Raw genomic sequence first — 7,948 nt, 5'->3', positions numbered from 1 at the left:
CAAGAAAGCTCACTAATCAGCGTTGTCTTACTCAAGTTTGAAGGCGTGCGATATAGTGGCAAAGGAAAATGCCAAATAGTGGTACGTGCTGCACGTTCAGCGATTTTGTCTTGCTTCTTAGATTTTGCTGCTATTTTATTTTCTCGCTTTCTTCCTCACTATCGTGTTTACTTGAGCTCGCTTGTAGCGTTACCACGCAATTCTTCATTTGCGACCATTTCATTGAAAAACCAACGATTGGATACCCTGGGTGCCAGAGGCGTTTCATGCGCGGTTTCCGGTTACGGTTAAGTCTTCTACCGACGAGGCTCCTCGTCGCACGCGAAAAAAAAACCTCTGGTACCCAGAGTAACGATTGGACGGAAAACGCGCAAATATTAAGTATGCGGCGTGAACCTATCCATATAACCTAAGTCTCTCTAGTAATCGTCTCCTGGTATAGAGTGTTCACTCTCACGTAGCCAGCATCTATGCAACTTTATCGGAACAAAAGAAAGGGTTTACATAAGAAAAAAGTTTTTGGTTAGGGACGCCAACATGGTGGTGGTTTCATTGTCCTAGAACACCAATATGAACTCCATGAAGTCAATTGAAAACACTTTATTGTTGACTAACAATCCTACTTCTTGACGTCAAAATGCAACGATAGAGTCCTTTAGATTCGAGGACAATTACGAGGACGAGATTTGACTTAAAGTTTTCTTTGTTTTTGTTTGTTTTGTGAAAGGTTTGAGCCCAGGATTCATTTCAAAAGTAGGTTGAGTTTGATCGTCCGGGTGAACGAAGTCCTGAATAGGACTTACTTTTGTTGTTGACAGTGACTGACGTTTCGACAACCTGTGCGGTAGTCATCTTCAGAGTCAAAGTGAGTTGTATCACGTCAGTTGATGGTATTATACTCTGGTTATTGATCTGATTGGTCAATTACGTCGCGATGTTATTGGTCGTCTGTCAGTTAAGCCGTGGTGTTATTGGCTATGAAGACTCGTAATCAGTAATTGGTGCGTTTCGCTCCGTCTATTGTCAAAGTTGAACAGTCGTCTACTGCTAGTCAAATTGTCAGTTCTCCAGTCGTTCTCTCGTAGTTATAGTTTTGCTTGATCTCGTCAATAAGTCGTTTGTACGGCGCTGGTAACTGCTGGCTACGATTCACTGGCGTTTGTTCTAAGTTAGTAAACCAGCTTTCTAAAGTAAGACGTTAATAGTAGTCTGTAGAATACGTTATACATGTCGCACAGTCCCAGTCAATTTGATGTTTCGTCTTTAAATGGTGGTCAGCAATTTGATTGTTGACGTCACCATTCCTCGTCGCTCGTTTGTGTTGGGTCAGTCGCGTGCTTAGGTTTCTGCCGGTTTCACCAATGTAAGAAGCCTGGCAGTCGCAGCATTTGATCTTGTATACCGCTCCTGTCTGTCCTCCGGTTTGTCTTTGTCCTTGACATTAGTAAGCAGTCGCCGTAAAGTGGTTATCGGTTTGTGTGCAACACGTATATTGTAAGGTTGTAATATACGTGCAATAGTTTCAGAGGTGCCTCTGATGTACGGTATAGTCGCTGTCGTAACAGGGCCAGAGTTGGTCTGAGTGTTGGAATCAGTGTTACTGTGACTCACCTGACAGCCTACAAGACGAGACTGATTATCTTAACAACGTTTTTAGTAAGAACAATTACAACACGGACTTTGTTAGACGGAACACTCACAGTAACACTGATTCCAACACTTAGACCAACTCTGGCCCTGTTACGACAGCGACTATACCGTACATCAGAGGCATCTCAGAAACTATTGCACGTTTATTACAACCTTTAATTACAAATTATCGTGATTTTGATTCACAACGGTTTGTCTTGCTGTTATTTAGTATTTTACGAGTAGGTAGGCCACCAAGACTCTAATTTATCTCATTTTCTAGCTTACCCCTCCCAGCGTCCTTTGCGTTAACGCTAAACGTTCCCTTGGTCTTTCTAATTTCTTTTGCTCGAAACCCCACGAGCAACTAACTGTTAAAACAACTGACGGAGGAAATCATTTTAGATTTCCGAAACCGGTCTTGCTATTTAAAACAGTTCTTAAATTAACCGCCCCCTGGTTGGCTCAGTTTGGAGAGCGCCGGTCTGCTCACACTGTTCACAGTCGCCTACTTACCGAGTATAGCCTGGGGATGAGTATAAAATACACTTAGGAAGTGGGGGAAGGTTGAACCCGATGCCTACACCCTCGGTCCATTTCAAAAACAAGATGGCCGCCTGTAAGGGTAGGTGCTCGGTCTCGACAATCTAACGGGAGAATAGGGTACTGTGAACAGTCTAAAATTAGCAGATCCTCTTCAATCGTCATCTGTATTGGGATAAGATCAGGAACTTGTGCAGTCAAACCCTGCTTTACGGACACCCGCTTAATACGGACACCTCATTATTCCGGACAGTTTGCTTTGTCCCTGGGGAAAGAAAGCCCCTACATTTTCTCTAAATTCAACCCGCTTAATACGGACACCTCGTTATTACAGACAGTTTGCTTTATCCCTGGGGAAAGAAAGCCCCTACATCTTCTCTAAATTCAACCCGCTTAATACGGACACCTCGTTATTACACACAGCTTGCTTTGTCCCTGGGGAAAGAAAGCCCCTACATTTTCTCTAAATTCAACCCGCTTAATACGGACACCTCGTTATTACACACAGCTTGCTTTGTCCCTGGGGAAAGAAAGCCCCTACATTTTCTCTAAATTCAACCCTCTTAATACGGACACCTAATATGGCTTCCTCAGTGTCCGTATTAACGGGGTTTGACTGTACTGGCTCAGTATAAACGCACTGCGCATGCGACGAGGATTTTAGGCTTGAAATCGCATGCGTCATAGAACGTTTCAAATGACGTCACAGAAACCATATTGGTGTTCCTAAACAATAAAATGGCGGCCATGTTGGTGTTACGAGCAATTCTTGTGGGAGTTGAGCTCTTTTCTTGTGTAAACACTTTCTTTTGTTCCAATGAATTTTCCATAGATGCTGGCTACGTGAGTGAAAACGTTCTATTGGCAGTAATGACGCATAACTTGCACGCTGACGTTTTTTGACTAAACTAAGAATGGGTTAACACACAACCCAAGGTAAAAAGATATATATTTTGTAACGTTTTGTTAGTTTCACAAGAGTATGTATATTAGGTTGCATAATACTGCTGAAGTATTTAAGGCGTGTTTGTAAGGAGTCTCAAGGGGCTAGTACACTATTTAAGATTTGTTAAGTTATGCAAGAGCCATTCGAGGAATCTTTTTCTACCCTAGTTTTTTATGCCATGCCGAGTCCTGAAACAGCGAGCGTTCCTCAAGCGTCTTTGGAAACTAACAACACCGGAGACTCTGCTCAACCGAGTGCTCTTTCCTCGGATACGTCCTTATCAAACGCTGAAACTTTGCAGTTATTTTCCCAGCTTTTGGACGTCAAATTTGATCAAAAGTTCGCTGCCTTTAAGCGCGATCTCGAGGACAAAGAAGCTGCCACACAATCGCAGCTTAAGAAGCTGAAAACCGAATCGAAAGCGTCAAATTCCTTTACTTTCAAGGGCAACAAAGTACAGTACGAACTTAACATCTCTTTGCACGACTTAGTGGACGGTGCCATTAAGAACGTCTCAAAAAGGAACCTTTCAGCAGCGATTTCCGAACTTGAATCGGTAAAGACACTTATTACAAAACGAAACAAGCTTATTCGCTTTGCGGATAAGAGTCCTGCGGGCTGGACAGCCGTTGAAGAGTACGAATCAGATGAGTTGGCGGAGGATTCTGAGGATGAAAAGAGGCTTCGTTCAGCAGAAAGACGGGCATTGGCCAAGATCCGCGAGAAGAAGCGTAGGAATTCGTCTGTCCGACCTAGCTATACAAGTACCCGTCAGCCATCGAGTGAAGCTTCTTCTGTTCGTTCTTCCAATACTCTTCCTGTTAATCAGCAGCTTTTTCGTGGGCAGTCCTTTCGCGAGCGTCGACCTCAACCTTCGGACAAGTGCTTCAGTTGCGGACAGAGAGGTCATTGGGCAAATTCAACTTCCTTCCCCAGCCGCCTTAGAGGAACCGTTGCAGTCCCTTCAAGTAGCAAGGCCGCAAACTGACGACAAACGCAATGTTGCATTACAGAGATTAGGGAAAGATGAGTATAATTTACTGAATTTGGTTACATGTTTAAATGACTTTGACCCAGTGGAACTTGTCGAGAACTCTGTTGATGCGTCTGATTTATCTAGTGATGTAATAAGTCCCGAATATCAGGAGGGAGTTCCTATCGTTAAAGTTAAAGGTAGTCTTAAGCGCAATATAGCTTTTTGGGAGCATATAGGTGCTTCTCGTTTCATTCGCGATACCATTGTATATGGGTATAAGATCCCCTTTATTTACACTCCACCCGCAGCTAGCTTTGGCAATAATCGATCTGCCATTCACCATAGTGAATTTGTGGAACAAGCTATTTCTGATCTTCTTATAGCAGGCTCAGTGGTCGAATGTGGGTGTGCCCCTACTGTGGTTAACCCCCTATCCGTTTCCATTCAGGCTAATGGTAAGAAAAGGCTCATATTAGACTTACGTTATCCGAATCAATTTGTTAAGATATCCAAGATTAAATTCGAGGACGCGAAAACCATGCTTTATTCCTTTATCGATTGTTCTCAGAATTGGCTATTTTCCTTTGATATCAAATCTGGTTATCATCATATTGACATTTTTCCCCCAGACCAAGAGTTTTTAGGCTTTTCCTGGTCTAAGGATGGGGTTATTCGATTTTATAAATTTACTGTTTTGCCATTCGGTATTTCTACCGGGCCGTATATTTTCACAAAAGTTCTGAGGCCCTTAATACGTTATTGGCGTCTCCAGGCAATTAGAATTGTTGTTTATTTGGATGATGGCCTAGGCGTATGTCCTACATTTCCTGACTGTTATTCCCAGTCTATGGCCGTGAAATCAGATTTGTCCCAAGCGGGCTTTGTAGCTAATAGTGTTAAAAGCATATGGGTTCCAGTTCAGTCTCTCAGATGGTTGGGCTATCAATGGGATTTAAAGCTTAATTTGTTATCTATTCCTGTGGAAAAAATCAACAGGCTACTAGCGAGTATTGACATTGTGCTCCTTCAAAGTAGATTACCAGCCAGGCAATTGGCCTCTGTCACCGGAAGTATTATTTCTAATATGCTTGTTTTTGGCAATGTGTGCAAGCTGATGACCAAAAGCCTACACAGGGCTCTCGATCGCAGGCATGGGTGGGTTTCCTGTGTTGAATTAGACCCATGCGCTCGCAAAGAGTTAGAGTTTTGGAAGAATAACGTTTCTAACCTGAATTCTAGGTCGTTTCTCAATACTGTTCGTAAGCCATCTCGCATTGTCTATTCAGATGCCAGTGCTACTGGCTGTGCTGCCTTTATTGCAATTGATGATACGCCTGTCTCGCATATTAACTGGGATTCATTACAGATGAGCCAGAGCTCTACCTGGAGAGAACTTCACTGCGCCAGTTTTGCTCTGAAAAGTTTTGCACACCTTCTCTCAGGCTGCGATGTTAAGTGGTTTACTGACAACCAAGCAGTTCCTTCGATTGTTCGTTCTGGTAGTATGAAGGAACATTTGCATATCTTGGCGCTCGACATATTTCAGACCGCCAAAGATAATAAGGTTGACATTGAGGTTGAGTGGATACCTCGTACTCAGAATGAGAGAGCAGATTATTTGAGTAAGATTGTTGATTATGATGACTGGACAGTCAAAGATTGCTATTTTCATGCTGTTACCTCTGTTTGGGGCCCCTGCTCAGTAGACTGTTTTGCTAGCTACAAAAATCGCAAGGTTCCCAGGTTCTATTCCAAATACTTTAATCCAGATTCCTTGGGTGTCGATTCGCTCGCCTTTAGTTGGGTCGGCGAAACATGTTGGCTTGTGCCACCTATTTCGCTAGTTAAGAAGGTCGTCCTTCATGTCTGTTTGTGTCATTGTCGGGGAATTTTGGTAGTTCCTTATTGGCCGTCAGCCCATTACTGGCCCCTTTTGGTGGAACGCGGGGGTGTTTTCAAGTCATTTGTTGCAGATTGTCTCTACGTTGAGAATGGTAAGGATGTTTTTCTCCATGGGGGGAACAAGAGTTCCCTTTTTGGATCAGAGAATTTTAGTACCCCAGTGCTTTTTCTGTTGCTCGACGGGGCGGTACCGGAATCTGTATAGATTGCTGTGGAGTTGTATGCCGCTTGGCCGCTAGGCCGCTGGGCCGCTGGACCACTAGGCCACTGGGCCAGTTTACGACGAACGCACTAGTTTTTGCCAGTACATGAAGATTGTCCGTTTTTACGCCACTGGCTGTCTGTGTGTGACCCATTTTGGCTGGTTGACTTTTTTCTCTTTGAGGCTTCTTGTTTTCACTTAACTTGCTCAATCGTTTGCTCATAATTATTTTTCTTTCTTATTATGTTTATGTTTCTACAAGGTAGACGTGCGTTTGCTTTGAAGATTGCTCATCTAAAGGATCCAGAGCTTCGTAAGTTAGCAGCCGATCTTCCCTTGCGTACCATTGAAGCGAAGGCTCCTTCGACGACGGACCGTTACTCAAGAGCTTTTCAGAAATTCAGGGAATGGTCTTCACCTTATAACGAGGTCGTTTGCCTGCCATCGGACGAGATATCAGTTGCTCTTTACTTAGAGTCCCTGATTCAGGGTGGTTCCCCTTATTCTTCCCTTGAGTCTGCTTGCTATGGTATTAATTGGGCGCATAATTTGTATGGTTTTCAAAGTCCTTGCGATTCCAAATTGGTTAAGAACGTGCTCGAGGCAGCTAAAAGAGGTCTTGCGAAACCTGTTTCTAAAAAAGAACGCGTTACCCCCGCTATGATTTTAGATATTTGTAATAGGTTTGCCGGTCCTAATGCTAATCTTTCTGATCTTCGTTTAGCAACCATTTGCGTAACCGCGTATACCGCTTTTCTCCGCTATAATGAGTTAGCTAGCCTACGCTGTTGCGATGTTAGTTTTTGCGATTCTTTTGTCAAGATTTACGTTTACAAAAGTAAAACGGATGTTTATAGGGATGGTGCCTACGTCTTGTTCGCAAAAACAGGGTACGTTTCTTGCCCCTTCAATCTGCTTCGCAGATATGTTTCGGCTGCTAATTTAGATTTGTCGTCTTCGTTACCCTTTTTTCGCTCTTTGTATTTTCATAAGGCAACCTCTACTTATAGTTTGCGTAGTACGGGTATAAGTTACTCTAGAACGAGAGAAATAGTTTTACAAGCGTTTGTTGAATTAGGTTATCCGAAGAATTTATTTGGTTTACATAGTTTAAGGGCGGGAGGTGCTTCCGCGGCCGCTAACGCAGGCGTTAGCGATCGGCTTTTTAAGCGTCATGGAAGGTGGAAAACGGATCAAGCTAAAGACGGTTATATTAAGGACAAACTAGATTCTCTTCTCTCAGTGTCTAAAAGTTTACATATTTAGTTTGCCATTTCTCTTTCTTTATTTTCGAACGCGGGCATCAATAAACGAGATGCCCGCTCCTATTCTGTGTTTTGTGATTATTTAGATTAGTTACAAAATATTTTATAATCGTTTCAGTGTGATTAGAATATAAATATATTTTGTAACGTTTTGTTAGTTTCACAAGAGTATGTATATTAGGTTGCATAATACTGCTGAAGTATTTAAGGCGTGTTTGTAAGGAGTCTCAAGGGGCTAGTACACTATTTAAGATTTGTTAAGTTATGCAAGAGCCATTCGAGGCATCTTTTTCTACCCTAGTTTTTTATTTTATTTACGGTTGTAATTTTCTCTGAGTTTGTAAAACTAATCATGAAATGCTGTTTTTGTAACGTTTTGCGCTCGCTTGATCAATAAACGAGATGCCCGCTCCTATTCTGTGTTTTGTGATTATTTAGATTAGTTACAAAATATTTTATAATCGTTTCAGTGTGATTAGAATATA

Source organism: Porites lutea, chromosome 12 (assembly GCF_958299795.1).
Source record: "Porites lutea chromosome 12, jaPorLute2.1, whole genome shotgun sequence".
Lineage (NCBI taxonomy): Eukaryota > Metazoa > Cnidaria > Anthozoa > Scleractinia > Poritidae > Porites > Porites lutea.
This window is presented reverse-complemented; position numbering follows the sequence as displayed.